Source organism: Oncorhynchus mykiss, unplaced genomic scaffold (assembly GCF_013265735.2).
Source record: "Oncorhynchus mykiss isolate Arlee unplaced genomic scaffold, USDA_OmykA_1.1 un_scaffold_215, whole genome shotgun sequence".
NCBI classification, from domain to species: Eukaryota; Metazoa; Chordata; class Actinopteri; order Salmoniformes; family Salmonidae; genus Oncorhynchus; species Oncorhynchus mykiss.
Window position 1 is genome coordinate 237,394 of NW_023493685.1, and position 20,213 is coordinate 257,606.

A 20,213-nucleotide genomic window follows, 5' to 3' on the forward strand; every position below is an offset into this window, starting at 1 on the left:
CTGTCATCTCCTCCAGTACAGTACACTCCTCACCACATTCATAATGGATACGGTTCCCACAGAAGCCCAGACAGGGAGAGACACTGCTGCACTACAGTCTATACCAATAGAGACATATAGCCTTGCTTATGTAACATGAAAGCAGTGGCTGATTTCTTGTTGAGTGAAATCATGTCTGCTGATGTGGAAAGACTTTCGGGGGTTGTGTTAACAGGAAATGTTTGGAACACACTTTGACAAGTAGCTCACCTTTCTTCTGTGGTGTACACCGTTTCTATTTGGATTCCAATTGATAACACGTTGTGATGATTGCCATTCACTTAAAGCCAACATTCGAAGGTCAGACGGACTTGGGTTGAGAGGGAGGGGATAAAAGAGAGAGGGAGAGATAGACAGAAATCAATATAACTTCACATTTGAGCTTATCCATCGAGCTGCAGTATGCTTGATGCTGATGGAGGGTTGTGTGAGGGTTGTGTGAGGGTTGTGTGAGGGTTGTGTGAGGGTTGTGTAAGGGTTGTGTGAGGGTTGTGTGAGGGTTGTGTGAGGGTTGTGTGAGGGTTGTGTGAGGGTTGTGTGAGGGTTGTGTGAGGGTTGTGTAAGGGTTTGGAGGATAATGATCCAGAGAGAGAGATGCCACTGCACCAGAATAGGTTCTTGTTTTGTTTTATTATGTCCTTCAATTAAAATCGCTGAACAATGGATCATAAGAAGTTAATGGACTAATGTAACCTCTAAGTCAGCCTTTAACCAGATGGATGAGAAAGATCCACAAAGAATTCAAAAACACATCCAATAAAAACTCCCAGATCTACTGGGTGAAATTCCACAGTGTGCCATCACAGCAGCAAGATTTATTTATGCTTATTTATTTTATCTTGTGTCCTTTAACCATTTGTACATTGTTAAAACACTGTATATATATATAATATGACATTTGCAATATCTTTATTGTTTTGAAACTTCTGTATGTGTAATGTTTACTGGGAGAGGGAGAGGGAGAGGGAGAGATGAAGAGGGAGGGAGACGGAGACGGATGGAGAGGGAGAGAGAGGGGGATGGAGAGAGACGGAGAGCGACTGAGAGGGAGAGGGAGACGGAGAGAGAGGGGGAGGGAGAGGGAGAGAGATGGAGAGAGAGGGAGAGAGACGGAGAGAGGGAGAGAGAGAGAGGGAGACGGAGAGGGAGACGGAGAGGGAGGGAGAGGGAGAGAGAGAGGGAGACGGAGGGAGAGGGAGAGACGGAGAGAGGGAGGAAGACGGAGAGGGAGAAAGGGAGAGAGAGGTAGAGGGGGGAGAGGGAGAGGGAGGGAGGGAGAGACAGAGAGGGAGAGAGAGAGAGGGAGGGGGAGGGAGACAGAGGGAGAGGGAGAGACGGAGAGGGAGAGAGAGAGAGAGAGAGACGGAGGGAGACGGAGACGGAGAGAGAGACGGAGGGAGACGGCGAGAGAGAGACGGAGGGAGACGGAGAGAGAGACGGAGGGAGACGGAGAGAGAGACGGAGGGAGAGAGGGAGAGAGAGAGGGATAGACAGAGACGGAGAGGGAGAGAAAGAGGGAGAGAGAGAGAGAGAGAGGGAGAGAGAGAGAGAGGGAGAGAGAGAGAGAGAGAGAGAGAGAGGGAGAGTGGTACAAAAGGAGGATAAATATGAAATGGGAGACAGACAGGCAGATGGACAGGGAGAGAGAGTGAGATTGTCTCCTCACTGTCTTCATTCTGCTGCACTGCTGTTTCCCCTTCCATCTCTCTCTTCCCTCTCTCGCTCTCTTCTCCCCCACCCCTGCTGTTTCCCCTTCCATCTCTCTCTCCCCCTCTCTCACTCTCTCTCCCCCACCCCTGCTGTTTCCCCTTCCATCTCTCTCTTCCCTCTCTCGCTCTCTTCTCCCCCCCCCCCCCCCCCCCTCTATTAGTGTTGTCACGATACCAGAGTTTTGACATTGATACCAGGTCCAGTATCACGATGCTCAATACCAAAACGATACCACAGCTAAAGAAGAATGAAGCCTCTATCAGCCAGAGTCACAGAATGGCTCTTGATCCAGACAGATAAACTCAGCTACTGCTCTGTTCAATTGTTGGGCATCTTTAGAGTTCAATATCACTGCATTTGAATAGTTTTACATCAACATCAGAGAAAGCATTAATTCATTAATTATACAATCAATTTGACTTTGGTTTTACCAATCAACATAACAACATAACAGTAATCATTTATTTGAGTGGTAAATCTCTATTGATAAACTGGGTAAATCAAGATGTAGCCTCGCCCTTTTCACCATACAGAGGAATGGATATTTAATAGTACTGTTTGCATTGAGTTATCAAGCTTGTTTTGGCTCATTTCATGGGGCTCCAGATACAATAACAAACGCTCTGCTTCCTTTCCATCTGGGACTTGTTTTATTGTACTGATCAACAACATTTGCATAGAAGTAGTTTATTTTCTAAAAGTGAGCGCTGTCTCTTTAACCAGTAATGATGTCATTCAGATGACACCCTGCTATAAACAAGGTGCTGAGGCAATAGACCATCTTTGGCTGATGGACAGACGTGACAAAGACACCTATTAAGTGAATGAATAACGAATAGCAATCGGCTTTGAAATCAGCATATTTTACATATGGACATTGTTTTGCAATCAGTAATTAACAATTTCAACCTTTCTACATGCCGTGTCGTATTATTCAAGTGTGTTAACTTCTGTACAGTATGAGTGTGTAGCTAACATGATGTAGCCCAGACTCCCAGTACAGCATGAGTGTGGAGCTAACATGATGTAGCCCAGACTCCCAGTACAGCATGAGTGTGGAGCTAACATGATGTAGCCCAGACTCCCAGTACAGTATGAGTGGGTAGCTAACATGATGTAGCCCAGACTCCCAGTACAGTATGAGTGTGGAGCTAACATGATGTAGCCCAGACTCCCAGTACAGTATGAGTGTGTAGCTAACATGATGTAGCCCAGACTCCCAGTACAGTATGAGTGTGGAGCTAACATGATGTAGCCCAGACTCCCAGTACAGCATGAGTGTGGAGCTAACATGATGTAGCCCAGACTCCCAGTACAGTATGAGTGTGGAGCTAACATGATGTAGCCCAGACTCCCAGTACAGTATGAGTGTGTAGCTAACATGATGTAGCCCAGACTCCCAGTACAGTATGAGTGGGTAGCTAACATGATGTAGCCCAGACTCCCAGTACAGTATGAGTGTGGAGCTAACATGATGTAGCCCAGACTCCCAGTACAGTATGAGTGTGTAGCTAACATGATGTAGCCCAGACTCCCAGTACAGTATGAGTGTGGAGCTAACATGATGTAGCCCAGACTCCCAGTACAGCATGAATGTGTAGCTAACATGATGTAGCCCAGACTCCCAGTACAGTATGAGTGTGGAGCTAACATGATGTAGCCCAGACTCCCAGTACAGTATGAGTGTGTAGCTAACATGATGTAGCCCAGACTCCCAGTACAGCATGAGTGTGTAGCTAACATGATGTAGCCCAGACTCCCAGTACAGTATGAGTGTGTAGCTAACATGATGTAGCCCAGACTCCCAGTACAGTATGAGTGTGGAGCTAACATGATGTAGCCCAGACTCCCAGTACAGCATGAGTGTGGAGCTAACATGATACAGCCCAGACTCCCAGTACAGTATGAGTGTGTAGCTAACATGATACAGCCCAGACTCCCAGTACAGTATGAGTGTGTAGCTAACATGATGTAGCCCAGACTCCCAGTACAGTATGAGTGTGTAGCTAACATGATGTAGCCCAGACTCCCAGTACAGCATGAGTGTGGAGCTAACATGATGTAGCCCAGACTCCCAGTACAGTATGAGTGGGTAGCTAACATGATATAGCCCAGACTCCCAGTACAGTATGAGTGTGGAGCTAACATGATGTAGCCCAGACTCCCAGTACAGTATGAGTGTGTAGCTAACATGATGTAGCCCAGACTCCCAGTACAGTATGAGTGTGGAGCTAACATGATACAGCCCAGACTCCCAGTACAGCATGAGTGTGGAGCTAACATGATACAGCCCAGACTCCCAGTACAGTATGAGTGTGTAGCTAACATGATACAGCCCAGACTCCCAGTACAGTATGAGTGTGTAGCTAACATGATGTAGCCCAGACTCCCAGTACAGTATGAGTGTGGAGCTAACATGATGTAGCCCAGACTCCCAGTACAGTATGAGTGTGTAGCTAACATGATGTAGCCCAGACTCCCAGTACAGCATGAGTGTGGAGCTAACATGATGTAGCCCAGACTCCCAGTACAGTATGAGTGGGTAGCTAACATGATGTAGCCCAGACTCCCAGTACAGTATGAGTGTGGAGCTAACATGATGTAGCCCAGACTCCCAGTACAGTATGAGTGTGGAGCTAACATGATGTAGCCCAGACTCCCAGTACAGTATGAGTGTGTAGCTAACATGATGTAGCCCAGACTCCCAGTACAGTATGAATGGGGAGCTAACATGATGTAGCCCAGACTCCCAGTACAGCATGAGTGTGGAGCTGACATGATGCAGACCAGACTCCCAGTACAGCATGAGTGTGGAGCTAACATGATGTAGCCCAGACTCCCAGTACAGCATGAGTGGGTAGCTAACATGATGTAGCCCAGACTCCCAGTACAGCATGAGTGGGTAGCTAACATGATACAGCCCAGACTCCCAGTACAGCATGAGTGTGGAGCTAACATGATGTAGCCCAGACTCCCAGTACAGCATGAGTGTGGAGCTAACATGATGTAGCCCAGACTCCCAGTACAGCATGAGTGGGTAGCTAACATGATGTAGACCAGACTCCCAGTACAGCATGAGTGGGTAGCTAACATGATGTAGCCCAGACTCCCAGTACAGCATGAGTGGGTAGCTAACATGATGTATCCCAGACTCCCAGTACAGCATGAGTGTGGAGCTAGCAGCGATCGGTAAGCGGCTCTGACAGCTGATGCTTAAAGTTAGTGAGGGAGATATGTCTCCAAATTCAGCGATTTTTGCAATTCGTTCCAGTCATTGGCAGCAGAGAACTGGAAGGAAAGGCGGCCAAAGCAGGTGTTGGCTTTTGCGATGACCAGTGAAATATACCTGCTGGAGTTCATGCTACGGGTGAGTGTTGTTATGATGACCAGTGAGCTGAGATAAGGTGGATATTTACCTAGCAACGACTTATAGATGTCCTGGAGCCAGTGGGTCTGGCGACGAATATGTAGCATGGGCCAGCCGACGAGAGCATACAGGTCGCAGTGGTGGGTGGTATATGGGGCTTTGGTGACAAAACGGAAAGAGACAGATATAACAGAGGAGGAGACAGGCTCCCCTACCTCTCTCCCTCCCACTCTCTCTCCATCTCCTTCCCCACCTACCTCCTTCTGTCCCTCCCTCCCTCTCCATCAATCCCCCTCTCTCCATCTCCCACCCCTACCTACCTCCTTCTCTCCTTCTCTCCCTCCCGCTCCACCCCCCCTCTCTCCATCTCCTTCCCTACCTTCCTCTCTCCCTCCCTCCCTCTCCATCCCTCCCCCATCTCTCAATCTCCTTCCCTCCCTCCCTCTCTCCTTCCCTCTCCCTCCATCTCCTTCATTACCTACCTATCTCCCACACTTTCCTCCCCCCATCTCGATCTCCCTCTATCTCTCCCCCCTTCATCTTCTCTCCCCCATCTCTCTCTAGTGTGTGTGCAAATGAAAACAGGCTTCCACAAGTACACCTACTGGCAGGTTGCAGTGTAAACCAGCTGAGTGAACCGTAGTGATCTGTCAATTATGTCATCTCTATTCAGACGATCTCCAGACACATGTTAGTGGAGACAGGTATCAAGGAGAGGAGGGAGAGGGAGGGAGGGAGAGAGGAGGAGAGAAGGGTGTGGGAGAGATGGGGGCTGAGGAGAGGGGGAGAGACAGAGAGGGAGAGGGATAGCAGTCTTTCCCACTACAATCTGCATCATTAGTATCACTGTCACATTACCACAGCCTGTTTGTATGTAATGACAGTCGTGTAGCTTTCACATTATTAATGCTAGCTAGACAGACGCACAGCGCACCCAAAGGTTGGAAACAGAAGCATTGGAAGGTTCAAGTGATTTGAAATCCAGAACAGCAGAGATGCATCATTTGATGAGGGAGCCTCCATTGTGCTCCTCCACCTTCATTGGAAAAGAGTTAAATGGCTTGTACAGTGGGAAGCCATTTTGACATATTGTATATATTGTACAATTTGGTTTAGGCTTTGACACAATGTATAGTGAAACAATGTGTTAAACTTAGTGGTGGACAGTGTGTCATTGTCCAAAGGAGTCCTTGTCTTGCCCATAGGGGCAGAACATGATGTAGATATGAGTCAGACTACTGTCCTCAGTGTATGTGCTGATACTCACGTACACACACAAAATGTCACATGTTCATGTAATCACTCACATGTACAGTACACACACACATGAATGTTTTAGCACACAGATACAGTAGAACTGCTCACACACACGTGAATGTTTTAGCACACAGATACAGTATAACTGCTCACACACACACATGAATGTTTTAGCACACAGATACAGTAGAACTGCTCACACACATCAAATAATTGTCTTCTGAAGCAGCATAGGCACACATGCTGTATGTACACACTCACTCACCCCCCCCCCCCCCCCCCCCCCCCCAGCACACACACACACACACACTGTACATGCACACACACACACACACCATACACACACTGTACATGCACACACTGTATACACACTGTACACACACACATATACACTGTACACACACACACACACACACACACACACACACACACCGTACAAGCGCACACATACACACAGACACACACAGTGTTATTTGTGCTGAAGCAGCACCCTCCAGGCTGCAGTAGATGTAGGGCTCTCCACTCAGCCCGCTGCCGCCGGTAACAGCCAATCACCACAGGGACAGGCCTCACCACTCTCTGAGTAAGGGCACCTTGCCAGCAAACACACACACATACACATACACTGTCCTGTCTTATTTACGGCAACAGCTCCCATGACAGAGACTCTCCTCTGCAGTCCTGCTGCAGTTCTGTATCATCACTACTACTGACTTTATACCTTCCACAGTCTGTCTCTGTCTCTGTCTCTGTCTCTCTCTCTCTCTGTCTCTCTCTGTCTCTCTCTCTCTCTCTGTCTCTCTCTCCCTCTCTCTCTGTCTCTGTCTCTCTCTCCCTCTCTCTCTCAGAGGGTCAACAGAGAGGGAGAAAGTGGGAATGAGATTAAGAGAAAAGGAGCTTGAGAGGGTCAACAGAGAGGGAGAAAGTGGGAATGAGATTAAGAGAAAAGGAGTTTGAGAGGGTCAACAGAGAGGGAGAAAGTGGGAATGAGATTAAGAGAAAAGGAGCTTGAGAGGGTCAACAGAGAGGGAGAAAGGGGGAATGAGATTAAGAGAAAAGGAGCTTGAGAGGGTCAACAGAGAGGGAGAATGTGGGAATGAGATTAAGAGAAAAGGAGCTTGAGAGGGTCAACAGAGAGGGAGAATGTGGGAATAAGATTAAGAGAAAAGGAGCTTGAGAGGGTCAACAGAGAGGGAGAAAGTGGGAATGAGATTAAGAGAAAAGGAGCTTGAGAGGGTCAACAGAGAGGGAGAAAGTGGGAATGAGATTAAGAGAAAAGGAGCTTGAGAGGGTCAACAGAGAGGGAGAAAGTGGGAATGAGATTAAGAGAAAAGGAGCTTGAGAGGGTCAACAGAGAGGGAGAAAGTGGGAATGAGATTAAGAGAAAAGGAGCTTGAGAGGGTCAACAGAGAGGGAGAAAGTGGGAATGAGATTAAGAGAAAAGGAGCTTGAGAGGGTCAACAGAGAGGGAGAAAGTGGGAATGAGATTAAGAGAAAAGGAGCTTGAGAGGGTCAACAGAGAGGGAGAAAGTGGGAATGAGATTAAGAGAAAAGGAGCTTGAGAGGGTCAACAGAGAGGGAGAAAGTGGGAATGAGATTAAGAGAAAAGGAGCTTGAGAGGGTCAACAGAGAGGGAGAAAGCGGGAATGAGATTAAGAGAAAAGGAGGAAGAGAGAATGAGGGGATAGAGAGACAGACAAGAGAGAGAAGGAAAGGAGGGCGATTAGATAGGAGAAATATACAATGATAGTATTGTGCTAGGTGAATGACACACACACACACACACACATACACACAGGTAAACAAACTAACAAGCGAAAACAAACCTCTTTACCTTGTATTCAGTGTAAGTTCCATTGTATATATGCATTAGCCTCGAGCTATGCACCCCATCATCTACCTTTGTGATGAGACAGAAGCCTGCTTTTCACAAGGTTTTTGTCCCAAATCGCACCCTATTCCCTATATCGTGCACTACTTTTCGTAGTGCAGGATATAGGGAATAGGGTTATTCCCTATAGTGCACTACTTCTGGTAGTGTACATTGTAGGCAATAGGGTGCCATTTTAGCCGTTGCCCAGAGAGCTGTTTGATGAATGAGATGTGCGTTTCATTGTTCTCTTTAGAAAGGCAACTCATACAGATGAATACAGGTAGCTGGTTAGAAAGGCCTCTTTGGTTAAAGTGCCTGTAAATCATTCATTATTCTCTCCCTCCTTTCTTCTTGCTCCCTCGCTTTTTCTCTCCGGAGGCTGGACAGATGTGCATAGAGATAAGTGGAGTGGGAGCCGGAGGGGTGGAGAGATGGTGGAATGGCTTAGAGGCAATTAACAAGGGGATGAATAATACCAGAAAAAGGGACAACATTGAATCACTCACCACCCCAAGCCTCTTCCCCTCTTTCACCTTTCTCCTCTACCGACCTTCTCTTCCCCTCGTTCACCTTTCACCTTTCTCCTCTACTGACCTCCTCTTCCCCTCTTTCACCTTTCTCCTCTACCGACCTCCTCTTCCCCTCTTTCACCTTTCACCTTTCTCCTCTACCTTTCTCCTCTTCCCCTCTTTCACCTTTCTCCTCTACCGACCTTCTCTTCCCCTCGTTCACCTTTCACCTTTCTCCTCTACCAACCTCCTCTTCCCCTCGTTCACCTTTCTCCTCTACCGACCTCCTCTTCCCCTCTTTCATTTTTCTCTTTTCCCTCTACCGACCTCCTCTTTCACCTTTCTCCTCTACCTTTCTCCTCTTCCCCTCTTTCACCTTTCTTCTCTACCGACCTCCTCTTCCCCTCTTTCACCGTTATCTTTCTCTTCTGCCGACCTCCTCTTCCCCTCTTTCACCTTTCTCCTCTACCAACCTCTTCTTCCCCTCTTTCACCTTTCTCCTCTACCAACCTCTTCTTCCCCTCTTTCACCTTTCTCATCTACCGACCTCCTTTTCCTCTTCATCATCTCTCTCTTTCTCCACTACCTCCCTCCTCTTCCCTCTCTTCACCCTACGTATCACCACCCTTTCTCTGTGCCCCAGATGTGTCCTTGGTTGTCTCTGTGGGTGTTACTACACCGGGTAATGGCCAAAACTCAGACACCATTGTTACAGAGTCAGAGGACATCTGTCAGAGTTAGAGAGAGCTCTTTCTACTCTGAGTTTAATGGTCTGCTATTTCAGAGATTACAGTGGGCTACAGTGTTCTCTGGCTCCTTAGACCGACACTGATTTGACTAAATCTAAAAAACAGACTTGCTAAAGTTTTACTCTGTCCCTATCATAGTCCCTATGCAGAATATACTAGCATGTTAGCTAACTGGGGCTGAATCCACTCTATCATAGTCCCTATGCAGAATATACTAGCATGTTAGCTAACTGGGGCTGAATCCACTCTATCATAGTCCCTATGCTTGAAATGTGTTTCCGCACACAATGGCTGCATTCCTGCAGAAAGATGTTTTCTGTCTTTTCTTTCCCTCCGTTTATTGTTTCTCTATAAAACATTCTCTTTCCCTCCTTCATCTGTCGTTTCTCTATAAAACATTCTCTTTCCCTCCTTCATCTGTCGTTTCTCTATAAAACATTCTCTTTCCCTCCTTTATCTGTAGTTTCTCTATAAAACATTCTCTTTCCCTCCTTCATCTGTAGTTTCTCTATAAAACATTCTCTTTCCCTCCTTCATCTGTCGTTTCTCTATAAAACATTCTCTTTCCCTCCTTCATCTGTCGTTTCTCTATAAAACATTCTCTTTCCCTCCTTCATCTGTCGTTTCTCTATAAAACATTCTCTTTCCCTCCTTCATCTGTCGTTTCTCTATAAAACATTCTCTTTCCCTCCTTCATCTCTAGTTTTTCTATAAAACATTCTCTTTCCCTCCTTCATCTGTCGTTTCTCTGTAAAACATTCTCTTTCCCTCCATCTTTCTTTTCTCTATAAAACATTCTCTTTCCCTCCATCTGTAGTTTCTCTATAAAACATTCTCTCTCCCTCCATCTGTAGTTTCTCTATAAAACATTATCTTTCCCTCCTTAATCTGTCGTTTCTCTATAAAACATTATCTGTCCCTCCTTCATCTGTCGTTTCTCTATAAAACATTCTCTTTCCCTCCTTCATCTGTCGTTTCTCTATAAAACATTCTCTCTCCCTCCATCTGTAGTTTCTCTATAAAACATTCTCTTTCCCTCCTTCATCTGTCGTTTCTCTATAAAACATTCTCTTTCCCTCCTTCATCTGTCGTTTCTCTATAAAACATTCTCTCTCCCTCCATCTGTAGTTTCTCTATAAAACATTCTCTTTCCCTCCTTCATCTGTCGTTTCTCTGTAAAACATTCTCTTTCCCTCCATCTTTCGTTTCTCTATAAAACATTCTCTCTCCCTCCATCTGTAGTTTCTCTATAAAACATTCTCTTTCCCTCCTTCATCTGTCGTTTCTCTGTAAAACATTCTATTTCCCTCCATCTTTCGTTTCTCTATAAAACATTCTCTTTCCCTCCATCTGTAGTTTCTCTATAAAACATTCTCTCTCCCTCCATCTGTAGTTTCTCTATAAAACATTATCTTTCCCTCCTTAATCTGTCGTTTCTCTGTAAAACATTATCTGTCCCTCCTTCATCTGTCGTTTCTCTATAAAACATTCTCTTTCCCTCCTTCATCTGTCGTTTCTCTATAAAACATTCTCTCTCCCTCCATCTGTAGTTTCTCTATAAAACATTCTCTTTCCCTCCTTCATCTGTCGTTTCTCTATAAAACATTCTCTTTCCCTCCTTCATCTGTTGTTTCTCTATAAAACATTCTCTTTCCCTCCTTTATCTGTAGTTTCTCTATAAAACATTCTCTTTCCCTCCTTCATCTGTCGTTTCTCTATAAAACATTCTCTTTCCCGCCTTCATCTGTCGTTTCTCTATAAAACATTATCTTTCCCTCCTTTATCTGTAGTTTCTCTATAAAACATTCTCTTTCCCTCCTTCATCTGTAGTTTCTCTATAAAACATTATCTTTCCCTCCTTCATCTGTCGTTTCTCTGTAAGGGAGGGAGGATCGATAGAGACACTACACAGGGTCAAATAGATAACCACAGGCCTGCTCCATGCTAATAGTCCACTGCTACTGCTCTTAGTACTGATACTAGGGTTGTGATGATACCAGTACTGCAACATTTTTGTCTTCGTCTTTGGTCCTATAAAAAGCTACTGTATGTAAAATATTGTGTGCTATAGCCTGGAAAAAAAGTAAATATGACTCTGGGTGAACACACAATGATGTTTGTTTCCAACATTAGGGCTGTTTTCCTAAAGAAGTTAAATCTGTTTTGTGTTTTGTTTCCTTGCCACGATACTAACAAGCATCATGATACTGGTATTGTCCCAACCCTACTAAGTACACCACTGGTTACCAGTGATGGTTGGATGACAACCCTGTCTTCTGTTGAACACACACAAGTATTTGATACGCTGCCGATTTTGGAGCTTTTCCTACTTACAGAGCATGTAGAGGTCTGTAATTTTTATCATAGGTACACTTCAACTGTGAGAGACGGAATCTAAAACAAAAATCCGGAACGTCACATTGTATGATTTTTAAGTAATTAATTTGAATTTTATTGCATGACATAAGTATTTGATCACCTACCAACGAGTAAGAATTCCGGCTCTCACAGACCTGTTCGTTTTTCTTTAAGAAGCCCTCCTGTTCTCCACTCATTACCTGTATTAACTGCACCTGTTTGAACTCGTTACCTGTATAAAAGACACCTGTCCACACACTCAATCAAACAGACTCCAACCTCTCCACAATGGCCAAGACCAGAGAGCTGTGTAAGGACATCAGGGATAAAATTGTAGACCTGCATAAGGCTGGGATGGGCTACAGGACAATAAGCAAGCAGCTTGGTGAGAAGGCAACAACTGTTGGCGCAATTATTCTAAAATGGAAGAAGTTCAAAATGACGGTCAATCACCCTCGGTCTGGGGCTCCATGCAAGATCTCACCTCGTGGGGCATCAATGATCATGAGGAAGGTGAGGGATCAGCCCAGAACTACACGGTAGGACCTGGTCAATGACCTGAAGAGAGCTGGGACCACAGTCTCAAAGGAAACCATTAGTAACACACTACGCCGTCATGGATGAAAATCCTGCAGCTCACACAAGGTCCCCCTGCTCAAGCCAGCGCATGTCCAGGCCCGTCTGAAGTTTGCCAATGACCATCTGGATGATCCAGAGGAGGAAAGGGAGAAGGTAATGTGGTCTGATGATGCAAAAATAGAGCTTTTTGGTCTAAACTCCACTCACCGTGTTTAGAGGAAGAAGAAGGATGAGTACAACCCCAAGAACACCATCCCAACCGTGAAGCATGGAGATGGAAACATCATTCTTTGGGGATGCTTTTCTGCAAAGGGGACAGGACGACTGCATCGTATTGAGGGGAGGATGGATGGGGCCATGTATCGCGAGATCTTGGCCAACAACCTCCTCAGTAAGAGCATTGAAGATGGGTCGTGGCTGGGTCTTCCAGCATGACAACGACCCAAAACACACAGCCAGGGTAACTAAGGAGTGGCTCCGTAAGAAGCATCTCAAGGTCCTGGAGTGGCCTAGCCAGTCTCCAGACCTGAACCCAATAGAAAATCTTTGGAGGGAGCTGAAAGTCCGTATTGCCCAGCGACAGCCCCGAAACCTGAAGGATCTGTATGGAGGAGTGGGCCAAAATCCCTGCTGCAGTGTGTGCAACCCTGGTCAAGAACTACAGGAAACGTATGATCTCTGTAATTGCAAACAAAAGTTTCTGTACCAAATATTAAGTTCTGCTTTTCTGATGTATCAAATACTTATGTCATGCAATAAAATGCAAATTAATCATACAATGTGATTTTCTGGATTATTGTTTTAGATTCCGTCTCTCACAGTTGAAGTGTACCTATGATAAAAATTACAGACCTCTACATGCTTTGTAAGTAGGAAAACCTCCAACATCGTCAGTGTATCAAATACTTGTTCTCCCCACTGTATATGCACCATGCACGCACGCTCACACACACACTTTCACACGCACAGACAGACACACACACACACACCATGTCCACAGAAAAGCAGGTGGGGGCGAGAAGCTTGTGTTTACAGCCAGGGAATGTTTTTCTAGATATTTTTGGGGCTAGAACCGGCACACGGCAACCCACACGGCAACTCACACGGCAACCCAGCGCTAACTGACAGACAATGGTCTACTCAACACAACGATGTAATTCAAATGTGAACATAGACAGACTAATTACTGCTAATATAGCTCTCCATATATCTTAGTTACAGGCTAAATGACTGGGCTTCTGTGTGAGGAGAGACAATTGAAGCTAAAACACATCTCAACCATACCAAGAGGACTGAAGGAGGTCATTATTATTGTAAACCTAGTGTCTTATCTATGTGTTTCTTCTCTGGGAGGATGGATGCAGCAGACTGTCTATATGTAACGCCAGCTTACACTACGCCAACAACAGTGATTTGATGCTTCCAAATTGGCTCCCTACATAGTGTTCTCCTATGGACACTGGTCAAAAGTAGTGCACTATATAGGGAATAGGGTGCCATTTTGAATGAAGCCATAGACTAATACAGCTGACAATGTGGTTGCCAGTCTTTGCCATTGACGTGTAGGCAACCTACATCTGAATGAGATCTTGCATACATTTTGAGCTTTATAAAAAATGTTATTAGTCAGAATATAAGTCTGTGTTAGAGCCTCAGGGGGCTGGGGTACTGTGCTTTGGCGAAGAGCGAGAGAGAGAGAGATATGGAGAGAGAAATAGATGCATAGAGAGAGATATGGACAGAGAAATAGATGCATAGAGAGAGAGAAATGGACAGAGAAATAGATGCATAGAGAGAGAGATATGGACAGAGAAATAGATGCATAGAGAGAGATATGGACAGAGAAATAGATGCATAGAGAGAGAGATATGGACAGAGAAATAGATGCATAGAGAGAGAGATATGGACAGAGAAATAGATGCATAGAGAGAGAGATATGGACAGAGAAATAGATGCATAGAGATAGAGATATGGACAGAGAAATAGATGCATAGAAAGAGAGAAATAGATGCATAGAGAGAGAGATATGGGCAGAGAAATAGATACATAGAGAGAGATATGGACAGAGAAATAGATGCATAGAGAGAGAGATATGGACAGAGAAATAGATGCATAGAGAGAGAGATATGGACAGAGAAATAGATACATAGAGAGAGAGATATGGACAGAGAAATAGATGCATAGAGAAATAGAAATAGATGCATAGAGAGAGAGATATGGACAGAGAAATAGATGCATAGAGAGAGATATGGACAGAGAAATAGATACATAGAGAGAGAGATATGGACAGAGAAATAGATACATAGAGAGAGATATGGACAGAGAAATAGATGCATAGAGATAGAGATATGGACAGAGAAATAGATGCATAGAAAGAGAGAGAGATATGGACAGAGAAATAGATGCATAGAGAGAGAGATATGGACAGAGAAATAGATGCATAGAGAGAGAGATATGGACAGAGAAATAGATGCATAGAGAGAGAGATATGGACAGAGAAATAGATGCATAGAGAGAGAGATATGGACAGAGAAATAGATGCATAGAGAGAGAGATATGTACAGAGAAATAGATGCATAGAGAGAGAGATATGGACAGAGAAATAGATACATAGAGAGAGAGAGAGATATGGACAGAGAAATAGATGCATAGAGAGAGAGATATGGACAGAGAAATAGATGCATAGAGAGAGAGATATGGACAGAGAAATAGATGCATAGAGAGAGAGATATGGACAGAGAAATAGATGCATAGAGAGAGAGATATGGACAGAGAAATAGATGCATAGAGAAATAGAAATAGATACATAGAGAGAGAGATATGGACAGAGAAATAGATGCATAGAGAGAGATATGGACAGAGAAATAGATGCATAGAGAAATAGAAATAGATACATAGAGAGAGAGATATGGACAGAGAAATAGATGCATAGAGAGAGAGAAATAGATGCATAGAGAGAGAGATATGGACAGAGAAATAGATACATAGAGAGAGAGATATGGACAGAGAAATAGATGCATAGAGAGAGAGAAATAGATGCATAGAGAGAGAGATATGGACAGAGAAATAGATACATAGAGAGAGAGATATGGACAGAGAAATAGATACATAGAGAGAGATATGGACAGAGAAATAGATGCATAGAGAAATAGAAATAGATACATAGAGAGAGAGATATGGACAGAGAAATAGATGCATAGAGAGAGAGAAATAGATGCATAGAGAGAGAGATATGGACAGAGAAATAGATACATAGAGAGAGAGATATGGACAGAGAAATAGATGCATAGAGAAATAGAAATAGATGCATAGAGAGAGAGATATGGACAGAGAAATAGATGCATAGAAAGAGAGAAATAGATGCATAGAGAGAGAGATATGGACAGAGAAATAGATGCATAGAGAGAGAGATATGGACAGAGAAATAGATGCATAGAGAAATAGAAATAGATGCATAGAGAGAGAGATATGGACAGAGAAATAGATGCATAGAAAGAGAGAAATAGATGCATAGAGAGAGAGATATGGACAGAGAAATAGATACATAGAGAGAGAGATATGGACAGAGAAATAGATGCATAGAGAAATAGAAATAGATGCATAGAGAGAGAGATATGGACAGAGAAATAGATGCATAGAGATAGAGATATGGACAGAGAAATAGATGCATAGAGATAGAGATATGGACAGAGAAATAGATACATAGAAAGAGAGAAATAGATGCATAGAGAGAGAGATATGGACAGAGAAATAGATGCATAGAGATAGAGATATGGACAGAGAAATAGATGCATAGAGAGAGAGATATGGACAGAGAAATAGATGCATAGAGAGAGAGATATGGACAGAGAAATAGATGCATAGAGATAGAGATATGGACAGAGAAATAGATACATAGAAAGAGAGAAATAGATGCATAGAGAGAGAGATATGGACAGAGAAATAGATGCATAGAGAGAGAGATATGGACAGAGAAATAGATGCATAGAGAGAGAGATATGGACAGAGAAATAGATACATAGAGAGAGAGATATGGACAGAGAAATAGATGCATAGAGAGAGAGATATGGACAGAGAAATAGATGCATAGAGAGAGAGATATGGACAGAGAAATAGATGCATAGAGAGAGAGATATGGACAGAGAAATAGATACATAGAGAGAGAGATATGGACAGAGAAATAGATGCATAGAGAGAGAGATATGGACAGAGAAATAGATGCATAGAGAGAGAGATATGGACAGAGAAATAGATACATAGAGAGAGATATGGACAGAGAAATAGATGCATAGAGAGAGAGATATGGACAGAGAAATAAATGCATAGAGAAATAGAAATAGATGCATAGAGAGAGAGATATGGACAGAGAAATAGATGCATAGAGAGAGAGATATGGACAGAGAAATAGATACATAGAGAGAGATATGGACAGAGAAATAGATGCATAGAGATAGAGATATGGACAGAGAAATAGATGCATAGAGAGAGAGATATGGACAGAGAAATAGATGCATAGAGAAATAGAAATAGATACATAGAGAGAGAGATATGGGCAGAGAAATAGATACATAGAGAGAGATATGGACAGAGAAATAGATGCATAGAGAGAGAGATATGGACAGAGAAATAGATACATAGAGAGAGATATGGACAGAGAAATAGATGCATAGAGAGAGAGATATGGACAGAGAAATAGATGCATAGAGAGAGAGATATGGACAGAGAAATAGATGCATAGAGAGAGAGATATGGACAGAGAAATAGATGCATAGAGAGAGATATGGACAGAGAAATAGATGCATAGAGAGAGATATGGACAGAGAAATAGATACATAGAGAGAGATATATGGACAGAGAAATAGATACATAGAGAGAGAGATATGGACAGAGAAATAGATACATAGAGAGAGATATGGACAGAGAAATAGATGCATAGAGAGAGAGATATGGACAGAGAAATAGATGCATAGAGAGAGAGATATGGACAGAGAAATAGATGCATAGAGATAGAGATATGGACAGAGAAATAGATACATAGAGAGAGAGAGAGATATGGACAGAGAAATAGATGCATAGAGAGAGAGATATGGACAGAGAAATAGATACATAGAGAGAGAGAGAGATATGGACAGAGAAATAGATGCATAGAGAGAGAGATATGGACAGAGAAATAGATGCATAGAGAGAGAGATATGGACAGAGAAATAGATGCATAGAGAAATAGAAATAGATGCATAGAGAGAGAGATATGGACAGAGAAATAGATGCATAGAGAGAGAGATATGGACAGAGAAATAGATGCATAGAGAGAGATATGGACAGAGAAATAGATGCATAGAGAGAGAGATATGGACAGAGAAATAGATGCATAGAAAGAGAGAAATAGATGCATAGAAAGAGAGATATGGACAGAGAAATAGATACATAGAGAGAGAGAGAGATATGGACAGAGAAATAGATGCATAGAGAGAGAGATATGGACAGAGAAATAGATGCATAGAAAGAGAGATATGGACAGAGAAATAGATGCATAGAGATAGAGATATGGACAGAGAAATAGATGCATAGAAAGAGAGAAATAGATGCATAGAAAGAGAGATATGGACAGAGAAATAGATACATAGAGAGAGAGAGAGATATGGACAGAGAAATAGATGCATAGAGAGAGAGATATGGACAGAGAAATAGATGCATAGAGAGAGAGATATGGACAGAGAAATAGATGCATAGAGAGAGAGATATGGACAGAGAAATAGATGCATAGAGAGAGAGATATGGACAGAGAAATAGATGCATAGAGAGAGATATGGACAGAGAAATAGATGCATAGAGAGAGAGATATGGACAGAGAAATAGATGCATAGAGAGAGAGATATGGACAGAGAAATAGATGCATAGAGAGAGAGATATGGACAGAGAAATAGATGCATAGAGAGAGAGATATGGACAGAGAAATAGATGCATAGAGAGAGAGATATGGACAGAGAAATAGATGCATAGAGAGAGATATGGACAGAGAAATAGATGCATAGAGAGAGAGATATGGACAGAGAAATAGATGCATAGAGAGAGAGATATGGACAGAGAAATAGATACATAGAGAGAGATATGGACAGAGAAATAGATACATAGAGAGAGAGATATGGACAGAGAAATAGATACATAGAGAGAGATATGGACAGAGAAATAGATACATAGAGAGAGAGATATGGACAGAGAAATAGATGCATAGAGAGAGAGATATGGACAGAGAAATAGATACATAGAGAGCAAGAAATAGATACATAGAGAGAGAGCGAGGTGAAGTGAGAGAGATGATTATTATTATTCTAATTCATATTGTTGCTGTTAATGGTAATACCATTTCCACTACTACTATTACTGTTATTATTGATACCTTATTGCAGTTGGTCCTACCATTGTTGTTATAAGTGTATTTTGACAACATAAGTCATTTAACTTGCCATGTTAATAAAGTCTACTGAATTTAATTTAATTGAGAGATATGGAGATGGAGAGAGAAAAATAGATGCAGAGAGAGAGAACATCATTTAATTTAACGTCTGTACTTCAGCCTTCAGTTTGAGAAATCACCTCCGCGAGAGGCCCTGTAAACAGAGGCAGCACTAAACATCACATATCAGATCATAGAATTCCATTAAAAGTGTCACCTCGCCCTAATGCGCAGCTGCGTCAGGGAGCCCATTGTGATGAATGGCACTGCGCTCCTGTGCGTCAAAGGGGTCTCAGTGTAATTAACGGGATTAGGAGTCCCACGGTGGAGCTGCACCACCAAGCCTACTGTAATAATAAGGTATACTGCATTAGGGTACCATTGTGACAGAAACCTAATTTGGTGTGACAGCAAAAAGGTTGTTATTGTGACCAGAATATATAGCATATTCCCCCATTTGCTTTAGTGAACCAGCCATTACCACAGTCTGAAAGTTCCAAAATGATTGGATTGTTGGGCATAATATAAGTATTTGTAGTTTAACTTGCACTCACACCCCCACATGTTGTTTCTTCCTGCCACTGGTTCTGCTGATAGTGCTATTTCTAAGAATGGTCTTCTTTTTCCCTAATCCTCCACACCTTACTCTTGGACGTCTTGGGGGTACATCATCAAAAGAGGTGTCAGCCACAAGTCAGAGCCCCGTGGCCTGTTTCTGTTCCCCCTCCTAGATTAGTCTAGGTCTCTCTGAAACTCTATAGGAAGCTACACTCTGAGGCACTGGTTGAGTCCCAAATGGCACCCTAGTCCCTATATAGTACTCTAGTTTTGACCGGAGCCCTATGGGTCCTGGTCTAAAGTAGTACACTGTGTAGGGATTTGGGATACAGGCACTGAGCCCCTGTGTCCCTGAGAGGACTACCAGGGTCATATATGTTAGTCACAGTTCAGTATTGATTTCCTGGACTACGAATGGGAATGCCAGCAGTCGGAAAACCGCGCTCCCAAAGCTGTCGAGATCCCCCCTCCTGCTCTCCCTACTCAGGTTTTCCACCGAGTTGGAAATTGTTACCGTATGACACCATCCCTGTCGCTCACAGCAACATGGTCGTTACGCCCTCACGGTCCATGCCGGTGTGCGATGAGTGAAGGATGGTGAGTGTTGACTAGACTGGAGGCCTCTGGGATATGGTATCACCTAGCGTGGGCAACTGTTGCTATTGTTCTGTTGTTTAGAGCTAGCTCGGGGGTGGGACTGATATGGACGTTTCTGTTGTTATGGTGTGGGTGACTCTTTTAAACCATGTGTTTGGTTGTT

General features: G+C 43.4%; 1 protein-coding gene across 2 annotated transcripts in view; it reads left to right on the plus strand.

Annotated features, from left to right (window-relative positions):
* The window catches only part of LOC110514490 (cytoplasmic phosphatidylinositol transfer protein 1-like), a 114,392-nt gene that overhangs the window by 57,473 nt on the left and 36,706 nt on the right, over positions 1-20,213 (plus strand). The gene's annotated exons all lie outside the window — the stretch shown is intronic.